This window comes from Chinchilla lanigera, unplaced genomic scaffold, assembly GCF_000276665.1.
Source record: "Chinchilla lanigera isolate Chin_1 unplaced genomic scaffold, ChiLan1.0 scaffold00087, whole genome shotgun sequence".
NCBI classification, from domain to species: Eukaryota; Metazoa; Chordata; class Mammalia; order Rodentia; family Chinchillidae; genus Chinchilla; species Chinchilla lanigera.
In genome coordinates, this window is record NW_004955488.1 from 1,905,902 (window position 1) to 1,922,940 (window position 17,039).

Sequence of the window (17,039 nt, forward strand, 5' to 3'; positions counted from 1 at the left end):
ATTGCCTGCTGCCTGCTGCCTCTTGCCTTAAGTGTTTCTGTGTAACACCCCTCTGCTGTGCTGCCCTGCCTTGGAGCCAGCTGTATGTGGACTGAAACGTCCACAAACTGTGAGCTGAAGTAAACGTTTCCTCCTTTAACTTGTGGGTGTTAGCTATTGTGTCTCAATGATAAGAAAAGTAACCAAGATGAGTATATTCTTTAATAAAACGAGTGTATTAGTTAACTTTAAAAATTGAATTATTGGCTTTCATACCCAAAACACATTCCTTTTATTTTTAAAGAGAAAAAAAAAAACAATGGAACTTTAAAATATGAAAAAATTCTTTACCTGAGCGTAGCTTTAGCAGGGTTTTTATGAATTTGAAATTGAATAAAGTGTTCAGGACTACCTGGCAGGGTTTGGTGGGGAAGCTGGGAGCCCCAGACCGATGGCTGCATTGCTTGAGGAAGGCCACAAAATGTTTCTATAAATGAACTCGCGATTACAGCCAGGTGTGAGAGAGGCTTCCGTTCTAGAGGAGACACAGCACCAAGGAAGTTGCAGCTGGTTGAATTAAATACAATAATGTTTTGTTTCACAGAAAATTCTAATCCAATTAGTTTCTTTAGCCCAGAGTCACTAGATAATTTACCCAAAGTCATGTTTTCCATGCTGAATAAAGTATCAGGAGCGCAGGAATGCGGGGATAGAGACGGTGAGGCAGGAAATGCTGGAAGGTGAATGTGTGTGAGAATTCAGCGAGGTGCACCGTAGCATAGGCCCAGCGGGCCAGCACCCTGGTGTCTGGAATCTTCAGAGGACCGCCTCAGAAAGATATGTGACCTGCTGACTCACAACAGACTACTGCCACAGGGAGAGCAATGTGAGGCTTTGCTGAAGCTCCCTCCACTTCCTTGACTGTGCCTTCATCAAATGTTCCTGCCGTAGGCGATCGATCCATCCTTGTATGTTGGTCAAGTCCAGGGCCTCACTGGGAAGCTGCCCAGTCGTGAGAATGGGGCAGGTACAGACCGCGTCAGAGCAAGGGTCACCACATCCCTGCGTCCTGCTGCAGTCTCAGAGCCCTCGAGTCCAGCCCCTGTGCAATTGCATCATTTGATCAGTTGAAAAAAGTAGGTTTTAATCTGGTCCTGTGACTTGTGGACTCTGCCGGATATATATTAAATGTCAACTTATTAAAAAAATCAATTTGGATACAGCTGACAATGGAAGAGAACCTATTATGTCCTAGAAAATCCGAATGGTTTCTTAAAAAACAATCAATAAAATTAGCAAATGGCTGTTGCTGACCCACTCACCGATACTGTGCCCAAAAATTTAGTTATTCTTTCCCTCCCACAAGTTGCAGCCTCGTCCCCTTCAGAGCTGTTTCAGCTCTGCCTCTACGGTAGAAAGAATGATGGGAAAACCTTTTCATTCTCCTTCCATTAAGAAGCAAAGCTTTGGGGTTGGGGATTTAGCTCAGCGGCAAAAGCGCCTGCCTGGCATGCGCAAGGTCGTGAGTTCGGTTCTCGGTACTGGAGAAAAACCAAAAAAAAAAAAAAAAAAAAGAGAGAGAGAGAGAGAAGCAAAGCTTCAGCAAAAAGTTCAGATGATTTTCATTATGTGATGGCAAGCAGCTACCTACATATGAAATCAGGAAGAGGATGTGTAGCTTCCCTATCAAAATCGGTGTCATCAAAGAGAAGTAATAATAGAAGCAAGATACCCAGGTTGCAGTATGTTACTTCTATCATTTTCTTCAATCATCATTGTGAGATAAAGAAATATTCATGTATTTCAGCACAAACACTATGTTTTGTTTTTTTGGTTTTTTTGTTTGTTTGTTTTTTTCCAATACTGGGAATTGAACTCATGACATCTCCCTTGCCAGGCAGGTGCTGTGCCCCTGAGCTAAATCCCCAGTCCCCTCAAACACTATATTTTAAAATACCATCTTTGGAATTTAGAAGACATGAAAGATGGTAGAAAAGTTATGAAAACTATAATTAATAGACTCTAGGCTAGGATTTGCAAGGCCTCGCCATAGTATTTCAAGACTATAGGCATAAATCATTAGATTATACAATTTTAGGTTATTAGATTTGTTTAATAAGCCTTAGATCAATAAAATCACATAACTGCTAAAACTCTAACGGAAATAGCAGAATTGGTTAAAACTCCATATTCTTCAGCTGGTTTTCCTAAAAGCCTTGAGGGGCATATCATTTTAACTGAAGCAGCAAACATCAATTCTACATTTTAACACCAAATGACCCTTCCAAAGAAACAATAGTTTTAGGAGAGATTGAATCAAATATTCCAATTGGCTGACATGGATCACTTATTCAGAAATTTCTCTCAAAAAGCACAAACCCATCTCTCCCTCTTCCTCCAACTCACTGTTTTCAGTAGATAGAAATGTGCTTAAAAATGACTTAAATGTCCTTATAAAAGTTGAACAATGATAGGCAGCTTAACTAATAGGAAGCTGTTATGTCTCCTAGCATATCCTTTAGATAGTATAACCTGGTATTAAACCTACTTAATGATAAAATATTTTAAAATTATTGTCAGCATTTAAAGGAATTTAGCTTCAGATATTATTGAAAATGTATGATGAATAGAGTAGCTGTGACAATTCCTCACTGAAAAATTCCTGTCTTATGTGTTTCATTTATATAGTTTGATATAAATTGTGGGAAATAACTGTGCTAAGAAAAATAATTTTAACACTTTTTTAACATTCTCTTATATTATCATGTGTTTCGGTGGCACCTACTCTTTTCTAAGGTGGACAGATTTCTCAAAAAAACTTTTGTACAACAACTAAACTAATACTAAATATTGATATTTCACTTTCACAAAATATTTGTATTTTTACATGATTCTGTATACTTCCATATTTATTACCAAATGAGAATTCAGATCAAAGATGTTTAAAAAATTTTATTATCTGATTGTACTGTTTTTATAATATATTTTTTATATGTGATTTTCATTTGTTGGGTGCCAAGGTAGCATTTGCTTTTTTCTAAAAGTAATTCTCCAGTCTATGTCCTATTCAATTTGTTATGAACTTATGAATATGAATTTTGTTATGCTTTTTGAGATAAAATATTATGAACTCCATTCAATGAATATTCAGTTGTTGAAAGAAATGTCTTAAATTGAGAATATCTAAACTTGTTATATTGTAAATGATTTCATATGGGGTATTTTTTGAAATAAATATTCAATGATTTCTTTTTTGATTGCAAAAAGAATCTGTTTCAATTTTATCAACACACTTCTGAAGTGTTATATGAATTTTTAAGTTATATTAAGATTTCTGTGATACAGGTCCAAAAGGAAAGAAATTAAGAATTTTACATGTAAATCATTTTACATATAAATTATTCAATATTATATATGTGTATCCAAAATATACACATATGTATGTATATATGTTTATGCACAAAATCTGTTAATTTTCTGATTAAGGGCCTACAGTGAAATATTTGTATTAATGATAAGTCTTTCAAAGAAATCATAACACAAATGAAATTCTGGTGTTTACCTATCTAATAAAAAATAGAATGAGGTACATCGTGATTCTATATTATCTCTAAATTCAAGGAAAAAGATTCCCTTTGAAATTTAACTTTCATTATTTCCAGATTTTCCAGTACAAAAAAGTAAATAGTCACTGGATTCTTCAATACAATTTATTGAACGGTAATATATTGACAGAAATTATAAGTAGGGAAAATATTTCTACTCCTTTTTTCATGATCTTTCCTTTTGATTCTGAAATAAAACATTGTAATTGCTGAAAAATTGTGAGAAAAATTCACTTGTTACACAGTTGATAAAAATTTCTGGATCATGACTATGTTTGCTGTAAATAATGGGCTGAACATAGTCATCCTTTCATACATGGAACTGGCTTCAGGATGCATTCAAATTCAAAAATCAGTGCATAATTATATAAAATGGCAAATTAGTAACATATATAACTCATACACATTCCTCTATATACATAAATCATCTCTACATTACCCATAATAATACTACAATGAAAATGCTATGTAAACAGCTGTTATATGTTACATATAAGATATAGAGCTTCAGCTTATTTTCTTTGTGGACTTCATCATATCATAGGAATCTTAAATATCAGCTTTAAAATTTCATATAATTCTTCATAATTACGTTGGTAAAATAGAAACATAGACTCCTCTTGCAATCAAAAAACAAATCATTAAATATTTATTTCAAAAAAGAAATGTCTTCATACAAAGTCATTTGCAAAAGCAAAATTTTACTGATCCTAAAATTGACATAATGATAGGAAAAATATCTCTACATCCTCATTATAGACACACAGTTTAAAAAATATATTTTCGTGGCTGGGGATTTAGCTCAGCGGCAAAGCGCCTACCTGGCGAGCGCAAGGTCGTGAGTTTAGTTCCCGGTACCAGAAAAAAACAAAACAAAACCAAAAAAAAAATATATTTTCCATCCATAGTTGGTTGAATCTGCAGATGTGGAACCTGTGGATACAACAGGCCAACTTTATACATGTGTGAAGTTAAAATACACATGCCATAGTTAAAATTATAAGAAAAGGGAAAATATTTTCTAGTTTCAAATTTTGGCCCCAACTTTTAAAACATTTTATTAGTACTTGTTTGTGTTAATTACATTTACATTCATTTCAGTGAGTGGATGTATTTATCAGAATTTTAATTTTTAATGGGACTTTATGAAAATCGGATACACTAATATATAGTAAGCATTTACAATTATTAGTGGAATTAGTCATATTGTAAAGTTCAATTAATATTAGATATTATATTCCAAAAGAATAGCCTTTTTGCTTACCTTTGGCTATATTATCACTTAATAGTTAGTGATTGGTAGTGGTGCCTTTTTGCTGTGTTCTATTATATTCTGTATTTCACAAAATTTTCTCCCTGAAGAAAGGGAAGAAAATTTTAAAGCATTGCCTTTTAATTTTCTTCTACTTAACTTGGCGTAGCTGTTCCTTACATATTAAATTCACCTCAAATCATTTTTTGCCAGTATGTTTGTGCCAGCTTTACTATAAATAGAAAAGCAAATGATGGCAAGAAAATCTTGTGACAGCAACAGACAAGAAAACTTCCTAACCATATAATCTATGCTTCTATTCTTTTTAGACTGTTCCAAAATAATAAAAATAAATATATATATACTTTATTTTTTGTTTTTTTTTTTCTCTGGTACCGGGAACCGAACTCACGACCTTGCGCTTGCCAGGCAGGCCCTTTTTGCCGCTGAGCTGAATCCCCAGCCCAATAAAAATAAATAAATAAATAAATAAATAAGATTTCAAACAGCAATCACTTAGGCTGGCAAAAAATGATTTAGAAGTTCAGTTTTATTAAAACTTTCTTGGGGAATTTTATATTTAGATTTTTTTTGAGTTGCCTAAATCTGCACTATTTTCTTTGAATATTAAGGTCTTTAGATCATGGTTTGACCATGTAAGTTGTGAATATTATACTTAAGGTAAAATAAAATGTTGCTATGAAGTGGACATAACAGCTCCAGAGTTGGTAATATAAACAATAATTTCAGTGTTATTTATTATAAATATAGAATTGTGAGTGTTTTGTAAATACACTGATATCATATTAAAGTTTTCCATGGTTTTTCTAATTATTGCAGTTAATTAGATAACTGCAGTCTGTCTAGTTGATTAAGATAGTTTGTCTGCTTTATAGCTCAGAATTAAAGCACTTTCAGATTGTTTTATGTACTGGGAATTGAACTCGTGAACTTGTTCTTGCCAGGCAGACTCTGTATTTGTGAGCTCTATTCCTGGCCCCAGAATCTTAATGAAAGAAAAATATTCAAAATAAAATAAGATGAACATTAAAAGAGTCTTTTAAATATCTTAGAGAAACAAAAATTTCTCAATTAAAAATAATAAGAGAAAATTGGGCAAGAAGGTCAGTGGTACAGTGCTTGTCTAGCATAAACAAAGCTCTAGGCTCAACCATAATACTAAAAATGCTTATATTACTTTATGGTTTTATGTGTTTTTGCAAATCATTACATAAGTGGTTGTCATTCCCATAAGGAAGGAACAGAGGAGTATGGTTTGATATAGCACAATATTCAAAGTTAATGGAGAGGTAGACTCATGCCTATTATTTTGCATCATGGATTATCCTATATAAAGGACCTCTTCTTAACTCTCTGGGACAAAAGACCGGAACCTTCTTTGAGAAATTAACTACTGAATATTAAGGTAGAATTCACTCTTTGTTGTTTGCTATCTTTCCAACGCCCTGTATTCAGTTTCTCATATTCAGTGTACAATACTTCCTTGAAAAAACTCTTCATTCTCAAACTAAGTACTTCCTATATTTCTGTATTGTATGACTATAACTTTTATTGATATTTTTTCTTTAAAACTACAAAGAAAACTATTTAAACATGTATCTCCTTTATCTACTCCCAATCTCTTGCCAGCATAATCCATCAAATGAAGTACACCTTAAAAATTCTCAGTTGAAAAGCTAAAATAGGGGGGCTAGGGATTTAGCTCAGTTGCACAGTGCTTGCCTGGCAAGCGCGAGGTTATGAGTTTGATTCGCAGTACAAAAAAAAAAAAAAAAAAATAGAAGATGGCATGGCTTGACAGAGGAGTCTGAGTATGGCTCTTTCCTCCTTCCACTGACCCAGGACCACGCAGCTGGTGAGAGAAATATGACATCCACCCCTCACTCCTTCCACTGGTAGAAATCAGGGACTGGAGACCTGTGGAACACCAGCAATAGAATAGGACCCTGGTTAAGGCTCTCAGAAAGGACAGACAGAACTAGAGGCATGGAAATATCACACACAACATCAGCAATATGAGCCAAGAGGAGATCTCTATATTTTCGTATTGTTTTGTTTTCCTCATCCTCTTCTGCACTTTAATCCACTCTTTCACTTGACGTTATGCTACTTTCATGTGAGTAAACATTGTCTTTTCTCTTTCTGGTTCACTTTAAATCTCTTAGACCTTATCTTCCAATCCTTCCATCTTGTGTCATACAATTACTCAAAACCTGGATGATCATCCTGTGCCCTCCAACCTTACTTGTATTATATTTCACCATATTTATCACTGCATCCTATACCCTATCTTCCTGATCCCCCCAACAGGGTAAAATCATTCCGTTAAGTGGAAAATCATTGCATATAATTTCCTGGTATAAATTGGATTATATTATATTTCTGTAGCACATTCTTTTACAATTATATATATCAGATAAATAATTACCACATTTGTCAGTAGACAGGCAATACTTGAGGCTATTGTTATTGCCAACTGAACTACTTTAATCAAGATGTTATACATGCTATAAACATTTTCTCCCTATATGACAATGCTGGTATTGTAAGGGGGCAATACTATTACCATAGTCCAGTACCAAAAGAATGGGTCCTAATTCAAATTGATAGCAACTTCTAACTTGATGTATTGGGAAGGCAGGTTCTTGGGATACACATAAAGACCAAGAACAACTTACGTCTAGAAGATATCTGGAGGAAAAAAATTCCTCCTAAGAAAGCCTCAACATCAGTGTTAAGCCTATCTAACGTAAGAAATCTAAAAGCATCAACATAGAAAACAAAATAAAATAGAAAATAAGGAGATGAAGAAGCAAATTGCAATCTCAAACACCTAGCCCACTGAGAACAAGTCCAAGCACAAAGAGATAGAGGAAATCAGAAGCCAACAAATAGAACTCTCTGAAATGATAGCAGCAGAAAAAAAAAAAAAAAAAAAAAAAGTGGAAAAGGACATAGAAAAAATAATCTCTAAGGTGCAAAAAGAAATGGCTATCAAAACAAGACATTAAAACAGACACAGGTAAACAAAAAGAGGAACTCAGAAAAATGATGGAAACCATGAATGCTAAACATAGACACGAAATGGACTCAAGGAAACAGAGCTGAACAGAAATACAGGGGATTAAATACTCCATTGAAAGTATATGCATCAGATTGAATGAAAGTGAGGGTAGACTCTCAGATCTAGAAGAGAGGAAAATGGTGAGCAACCAGGAAAAGAAAGATATCATGAAAAGCACAAGAAAACATGAAAAGTCAATCTAAAACTACAAGATGAAGCAAAGAAAAGCAATATAAGATTGATTGGAATCAGTGAGAAAGGTGGAGACAGTGCAAAAGCCGATAAAACCTCTTCACAGAAATAATAGAAGAAAACTTCCCAAACATGGATTTAAAAATTTGACATAAAAATAAATGAAAGGTACAGAACTAGACAGAGCCACAACAAAATACATCTACACCAAGATACATAATAATCAAGATTCCAGAAATTCAGCACAAGAATAATATATTAAAAGCAGCTAGTAAAATGAAACATTTCACTGATAAAGGAAAGCTCATGAGAATCACAGATCACAACAAAAACCCTCACATCAAGGAGAGATTGGCGTGAGGTATTCCAAGTCTAAAAGGAAAGCAATCTTCAACCCAGACTGATGTACTCCACAAAAGTTAGTTTCAAAATTGATGGAGAAATAACATACATCCATGACAGAGAACAACTGAAGAAATTTATGGCCACAAAACCAACTCTACAGAATGCTCTGAAGAACATATTAGAAAGAGAGAATGAAGACCACAAACACATGAACACCAAAAGAAAGAAGCCATCAGACAGGGAAAGCAAAACACTGGAAAAAGACAGGGAACAAACAACAAGAAAACAACATAAGAAAGAAGAGCCAATGCATATCAGAAATAATCATCAACATAAATGGTCTCAACTCATCAAACAAAACAAATAGACTGGAAGAATGAATCAAGAGGCAATTCCTACAATATGCTGCATTCAAGAAACATATTTACCTCCCCCCAAAAAATTCACAGACTAAAACTCAAAGGATAGAAAACAATTCCACTTGCCACAGAAACTCAGAAAAAAACAGGAATAGCTTTTCTATTTGCAGACAATGCAAACTCTAAGCCAAAACTGTTCAAAAGAGACAAGGTTACAACACAATCATTAAGGGAAAATTCTAAGATGATGATATAACAATCATAAATATTAAAGAACCAAACATAGGCTCACACAACTACATAAAAGAAATATTAACAGACATGAAAAATCAAAAAAGCACTAACACAGTTGTAGTGGGGTCTGTTAATAGCCCACTCTCACAAATAGGTAGATCAACTAGACAAAAAAATCAACAAATATTAGAATTAAACCAACCCTCTGAACAAATGAACTTGGTAGATGTGTACAGTGCAACACCTCAAAACATCAAAATACACATTCTTCTCAGTTGCACATGGGTCATTCTCCAAAACAGACTATATATTAACTGGCAAAACAGGTTTAACCAAGTGTAGAAGAACTGAAATCATCCAATGCATACTATCTGAACCTAGTGCAATGAAACTGGAAATCAATGACAAAAGAAATCTCAAAAACTACATAAACACATGGAAATTAAACAACACCCTTCTGAACAACCAATGGGTCACAGAAGAAACTGAAGTCAATATTAAACAATATGTACAATTATATGATAATGCTGATATAACAAACTGAATCTTATGGGACAAAATGAAAACAGTCTTATGACGAAAATTTATAGCGATGAACTGATGCAACAGCAGAACACAACAAGCTCAAAAAATAGGCTAGCGTTGATCCTCAATCTACTCAAAGAACAAACCGAAAGCTCATACAGGGGAGGAAATTATAAAGGTAAGAGCAGAAATTAATTCAATAGAGACTAAGAAAATAATACAAAGAATCAGTGAATCCAAAAGTTGGTTCTTTGAAAGAATAAATAAGTCTGATGAAATATGAGCCAAGTTCATCAAAAAGAGGGCATAAAAAAGCAAATTCAAGCAATTTTGGAATGAAAAGGGGGAAATCATAAAGCATCCCAGAGAAATTCAGGAGATCATCACTACCTATTGTGAGAATATATATTCTGAAAGACGGAAAATATAGTAGAAATAAACAGATTATTACACACAATTGGATTGTGAAACCTGAATCAAGAAGATATAAAAATTCTAAATAACCTATATTAATCAATGAAATTGAAAATGTAATTGAAATATTTACGAACAAAGAAAAGCAAAGACTGATGGATTTACTGTTGAATTTTGTAAGAAAATTGGAGAACTAATGCCACTAATGTTGAAAATCTTTAAAGAAATTGAAAGGGAAGTAGTAGTGCCAAAATTATTCCTGGAAGAAAGTGTCACCCCGATTCCAAAACTAGAAAAAAACACAACCAAAAAAGAAAACTACAGGCCAATCTCCCTAATGAACACAGATGCAAATATCCACAATAAAATACTGGAAGACAAAGTGCAGTGAATCATCTAGAAGATTATACATCACAACCAAGGAAGATTCATCCCAGGGATGCAGGGATGGTACAATATGTGCAAATCAATAAATATAATACACCATAATAACAAAGCCAAAGTAAAAAAAATGACTTGGTTATCTCTATAGTGGCAGAAGAAACATTTGACAAAATCCAATAATTATTCAAGAAAAAAGGCCTACAAGAAAACTGTAATAGGTGTTTTTTATTTCATCCTGATAAATGCCACCTATGAAAATCCAACATCTAACATCAGATTAAAAGGTAAAACATGAAAGCTTTCACTTTAAAATCAGTAACAAGATAATGATATCTACTATCGCCACTTCTATTCAATATAGCTCAGGAAACATTAGCCAGAGCAATCAGACAAGAGAAATAAGCAAAGAAATATAGATAAGAATGTAAGAAGATAAATTGTCAGTAGTTAAAGATGACATGATATTCTACATGTAAGACCAAAATAATGCACTAAAAAACATGCAGATTTAATATCTAAATTCAGTAGTGTAATGGGATAGAAAGTCAGCAGTCAAAATTGGTGTCATTCCCCTACACAAGCAACAAAGTTAAAGACAGGGAAGTTAGGTATACTACACTCTTCAAAATAGCATCTAAGAAGATAAAATATTCGGAAGTCAATCTCACAAAGGATGTAAAAGTTCTGTACAGTGAAAATTACAATACTTTAGAAAGGAGATAAAAGAGAATATAAAATGGAAAGATATTCCTTGCTCTTGGATAGGAAAAACAATCACAGGGAAAATGACCATATTCCCCAAACCACTATACAGACTTAATGCAATTTCAATCAAATTACCATTAGCATAGCTCACAGATCAAAAGAAAACACTCCTAAAATTTATTTGCAGATAGAGAAGCCCTAAAATAGCAAAAACAGTTCTGGACAACAAAGGCAAGTCAGAGGGCATCACAATCCCAGACTTAAAATTATACTACAGAAATATTGTGATAAAATCAGCCATGGTGTTGGCAAAAAATCAGGCCTGAGTATCAGTGGAACAGAATAAAAGATGCAGACACAAAGCCAAACACATTCAGCTACCATATCTTTAACAAAGGAGCTAGATATAGTCACTGGGATAAAGATAGCATCTTTAATACATGGTGCTTGAAAACTGGCTTTCCACAAGCTGAAGACTAAAATTAGACCCATGTTTATCACTATGCACTAAAGTAAAAATGGATCAAACATATAAATATTAAAATAGAAGCACTAAATTACTGGAAGAGAAAATAGGTAGAGATCTTGAAGATATAGTTATAGGCAGAGATTTCATGAAAAAAAAAAAAAACCAGACTAAGAGAAACCTCAGAAAGAGTCAAGAAATGAGATCCCATTTTATTGTAAATCTTTGTCACAGCAAAAGAAATCGCCAACAGAGTAAAAAGACAACCCACAGAGTGGGAAAACTATAGTCAGTTGTCCTCCAGACACAGGACTTATATATATAACATACAAAAACTTGAAAAAAAGCAGAATCCCCAAATTCAAGGACCCAATTCATAAGTGGGCATCTCAGATGAATATACACGTCTCAGATGAAGAAGCAGAAATGACAAATAGATGCATAAAAAAATGTACAACATCACTGGTCATTTGAGAGACACAATTTAAAACAGCACCAATATTCCACCTCACCCCAGAAAAAATGGCTATCGTCAAGAAATCAACTGCTAGCAAATGCTAGCGGGCCTGTGGGGAAAAAGAAACCCTTCATCACAGTTGGTGGGATTGTAAACTGTGATTTTTTAACAAAGTTCTTTTTAAATGGAATTCCTTAAACAACTAGGGCTAGAAGTCCCATTTCATTCAGCTATTCCCTTTCTGGTTATCTTCCCAGAAGGATGAAAAACTTCATATCACAGTGATACATGTGCACCCATGCTTATAGCAGTACAATTTTTAATAAGTAACTCTTGGAAACAACTCAAATGCCCATCACTAAGGAATGGATTTAAAAAATGGAGTGCTACTCAGTCATAAAGAAGGATAAACTGGAGACTTTTATAGGTAAATGGATGCAACTGAAGGTCATACACATAATTTAAACAAATTAGTCTCATATGTGTAAATATCACATTATCTCAGTGTGAGAAACTGAACAAAGTAAATAAAGTACAAAATGTACAACAGATATTGTGAACTGGGAAGAAACAATTGAAAAGAAAATACAATCTATGATGGAGAAAGAAGAAAGGAAGAAAGGGGAAAAAGTAAAACAATATGTTTATACACAAGGTACTCAAGATAGTTGTACAACCAGTTTCTCTTAGTTCACTAAAAACAAAGGTTTGTGCTAATAGTTTTTGAACAAGTATTGCCTATTTTTGTACTGTGAATAACTTGTATGAGGACAATATGTGATGTATTCATTATTGTATCTCTCCTTCTAACCTTTTTTGAAACTGTTTTACTTTTATTTTTAAACTTTTGCACATTCAAATTGATTTTAAACGTTATTCTGATGATATTTGAAACTTTCAATTTATTTTATTTCGTTTTACTTATTTATTTACTTATTTTGGTTTTTTCCAGTACCAGGAATTGAACTCATGACCTTGTGCTTGGCAGGAATGCGCTGTGTCACTGAGCTAAATCCCCAACCCCTTCAATTTATTTTAAATGTTCCCTCATGTCATCCCTTAGACCAATGGTTCTCTCAACTGTGAGGAATCCCAGTTGTCCTTGAGGACTTGTTTTCATAGGTGACTAATCTTCCTTGTAGACATCCTGATTCTTTTCTGTGTATCAAGGCAAGTGTGGAATGGAACTAACAATTTCAAGAGGGCACTGAGAGTGTAGGGATCACACTTTGAGAAAAACCTGCTGTAAAACAATTGTGAATGACAAGTACTCACCTTAGTCACCACTCTTAATCCTTCATTGGTCCAAAGCTACATCAACAATTTTGAAAATCATTTTATGCATATATTTTCCATCTTTATTTATATCCTGAATTTTATACTTACAGAGCCAAAATTATAAATACTACCAATCTTTAGGGTCAAATAGTGTCATAAAAATTAGTTAGACCCTGAAAAGTTACTATTCATGTTAATAGTAGTGATTATCAGGTTATTTATACATGTTTCGTAGGCATAATAGAAGTCTGTCTGCTTAATTTACCATAGTAATATTTTGAATTGTTTCCTAAATGCCCATTAAAATATTCATTTTTATTTCTCAAGTATGTCTTGGGTGAAAAATGGTGAATTTTAATGCCTTCTGCTTATAGTGTAAATTTATTAGTTGCAATAGCTCTTTGATAAATAAATTCCTTAATCTTTTTGAAACTCTATGAAGTCTGTTAGATTTTACTTTTCTTCTATGCAAATGGATAATGTCAGTTTAAAAAAATCTTTCAGTTCACATTAGCTTTATGCATCTGTTGGTTAAAAGAAACACAGGTTTTCAAGTTGCCTCCTCTGTTATACAGATTTGCAGAATACTTAAACAGGGCAGTTAATGAGGGATGTGACAACTCTCCAAAATGAAGGAATGCAGTGTAGCATAACGAGTAAGGAGAAACAAACAGAAATAGCATCTCTCTTTGTTTCTTCATTCATTCAATGTACAAGTCTGGTAAAAATCATTAATCTTCCCCTACCAAATTTATTTTGATAAAATGTGGCAAGAGAAGGGTGGATTTCAAAATCAGTTGCTAGAAATAATTCAATCCTAAGATTTCTAGAAGGAGGCTAATAAATGGTAGCATATTTTAAAATATTAAGCCACAAGTAATGTCTCTTTTACACTAAAAATATAATCAGAATATGGACAATTATACTTGATAAAAGCAGAAATGTGTGTTTGCAGCTATAACTATTTATTGAACTCATTTAAATAAAACATGTTTCTGATACAGTTGACTTATCAATTTCCTTTCTATTTATAATGGAAATATTCTCTTATTCTGCTTATTGATACTTTAGTATAAATATAAAAATATTCCACTTGACACAGGCAGAATTCTTATGATTTTGTTACAACTGACATCTAAAATGTTCCCCACAGTCCTCTGTCTTGAAAGGGGGAACTTTTGGAAGAGGAATGGATAACAAAGTTATTGTACACATTGGTGGGTTATTCCACTGATAAATTCATAGCTGACTTGCTGTTTGGACGTGAGGATTAGTTAAAGGAGGGTCACTGCAGGATGATCTGCAAGAGTATTTAACTTGTCTTTGATTCCTCCCATCTCTTATGGCTTCCTAAATCCTGTGGGCTGAGAAGGTCTCCTTGATATGCCACTTCTGCCTTGGAGCCAACAAAACATTTATAGAGTGCTCTGAAAAATATGAATCAATATGAACCTCTTCTTTCTCAGGTTATTGGTGTTGGATATTTTATCCCTTTAATAGGAAAGAGAAATTAACAAAAAGAAAAACTATTGCCAGACAAGTAAGTTTGTTCCTGTGACTATACCTGGTCAAAGATTTGAAGCCTTGGCCACTGGTTGTGGGAAAGTTTGGAAAGGTTTGGAGATGCAAGTTAGAGAAATCTTAGCATGTTGGAAGTAGTGCCTGAACAATGAATCTGCCTGGATGACAGGAGATTAGAATAATAGAAATGCAGACAGTAAAGGCTCAGAAGTTTTCCATTGGAAACAAGATTTCCATTGGTAATTTGACTAGAAGTCACATGTGTTACATTCTAGAAAAACAGTTAATCTATTTATGACCCGTGTCCTGAGATACTATGGGAGACTGAGATTGAGAGCGATGGGTAATTTGACTAGAAGTCACATATGTTACATTCTACAAAAACAGTTAATCTATTTATGACCCGTGTCCTGAGATACTATGGGAGACTGAGATTGAGAGCGTTGGACTAATTGGTCTGTGTTATGGTTGTTACACTGTCAACTTGAGGACTTAGAACTAAGTCACTTAGCAGTTCTACATCCTGGGGTGAAAAGGACATGCCCTTACAGCTCTAAGATGTTGTTCATTGTGTCAGTTTGAGAAGGTTAGATGGTTAACGAACTCACTTAGCAGGGGGCCAGGATCAGTACTCTATTCATCCTGAGCCTTTGCAAGAAGAAGGCATGAAGATTACATGAGTGGTACACTGCCATGTGTGAGTGTATCCTGCCTACAATATAAGGGAGGAAGAGGCTTGTCCTTCCCCACGTTTTGCTCTTGCTGCTTTTGCTGTCCTGTGCTGCCTTGAAGTGTTGCCCCTGTGCCCTGCCACTCTGCCTTGGATCCAACTGATTAGACTGAAACCTTCACACACTGTAAGCTAAATAAAACTTTGCTTCCTGATGCCTCCGGGCATCAGGTCTTTTGTCTTAGTAATGAGAGAAAACTAACCACAACAGAATTTGGAACCAAGTGGGCCATATACTGGCTTCTCCATCCTGAATTTTTTTTTTTTTTTTTTGGTATTGGGAATCAAACTCAGGACCTTATGCTTGCCAGGGAGGTGCTTGTGTCACTGAGCTATATCCCCGGCCCTTCATCCTGCATTTTAAGCATTTATTTGGCAATTTCTAAAGTTATTATATTTTTTCAGCTTTTCCTAGAATACAGCATTTATTCTAGTGTCAAAATTATTTTCTGAATGATTAATAAGTTAAAACATGGATTTTTTACTTGTAAGAAATAGTCTTACAGGAAAGCAAATTTTTAAAGAAGAAAAACAACGTTTGATTATGTGTTGATATTTTCCTCAGTCATTCTTCAGTATTATAAAGTGTGCAGTGCTGTGGAAAGGTAATTTAAAGAGCGAATCCCCAGAGTCAATTTGTTCATCAGCCAGTCGTTCAAGCAAAACTTCACACGCACACATGGATGGAGCCAAAGTTTTTCAGACCATTGTTCATCAGACTAACAAACTGAATTTTTCAGGGTAAAGGCTAGCTACAATGGAAGAATAATAAGAAATATTGATCCTATGTACGTGCTTACATTTTTTCATGCCCCAATATATATTAAGGTATTGACTTATTATACTATGAAAATTAATTCAGGGCAAAACTTATTTACAAACACTTCAACGTAATCTGAAACAGGGCTGAGGATTTAGCTCAGCGGCACAGTGCCTGCCTGGCAAGAGCGAGGTCGTGAGTTTGATTCCAGGTACCAGAAAAAAGCAAAAACAAAAACAAACAAACAAAAAAAAACATATTCTTAAACAGTATTTCACACATCTTATTTACTACAGATATACTCTTTATCTTATTTTGAAATGTTTGATAATAATCAAATCAGAATAAAAACAAAAAATCCACTTTCTAATATCTTTCTCTTCACAAGCGAAGATGAGACTTCTGGTTTATTATAATGAACACATGGAGGGAGGTCATGGATTTACAGAGCCATAATGTAGAGAATTCCAAACATTATTAGATTAAAATAGCTAAATTTAGCTGCAATAAATTTCCAATTTAAGTGGAGAGTATCTCCTGAAATTCTTCAAGGTTACATTTCTAGAGCACCTTTGAATTGTGAAATTCATGGTTATTTTTCTTACCATACCTGAAATCTGCGATTTTTCACAAAGGCTTAGTAAAGACGATTTTATCAAGAATTTTCCCAAATTTTCATTAGATATAGACACTTTTGTGCCTTTAGTAAAAATTATTCAGCCTTGGGCTGGGAAGATAGCTCAGTGGT

General features: G+C 34.0%; 1 long non-coding RNA gene across 1 annotated transcript in view; it reads right to left on the reverse strand.

The window, feature by feature from the left end:
- Positions 1 to 269: 269 nt before the first annotated feature.
- The window catches only part of LOC102021673, a 38,558-nt gene continuing 21,788 nt past the window's right edge, over positions 270 to 17,039 (reverse strand). The window contains exon 3 of the long non-coding RNA XR_263996.2: positions 270 to 1,081. This is a non-coding gene — a long non-coding RNA (uncharacterized LOC102021673). The remainder of the gene's footprint in view (positions 1,082 to 17,039) is intronic.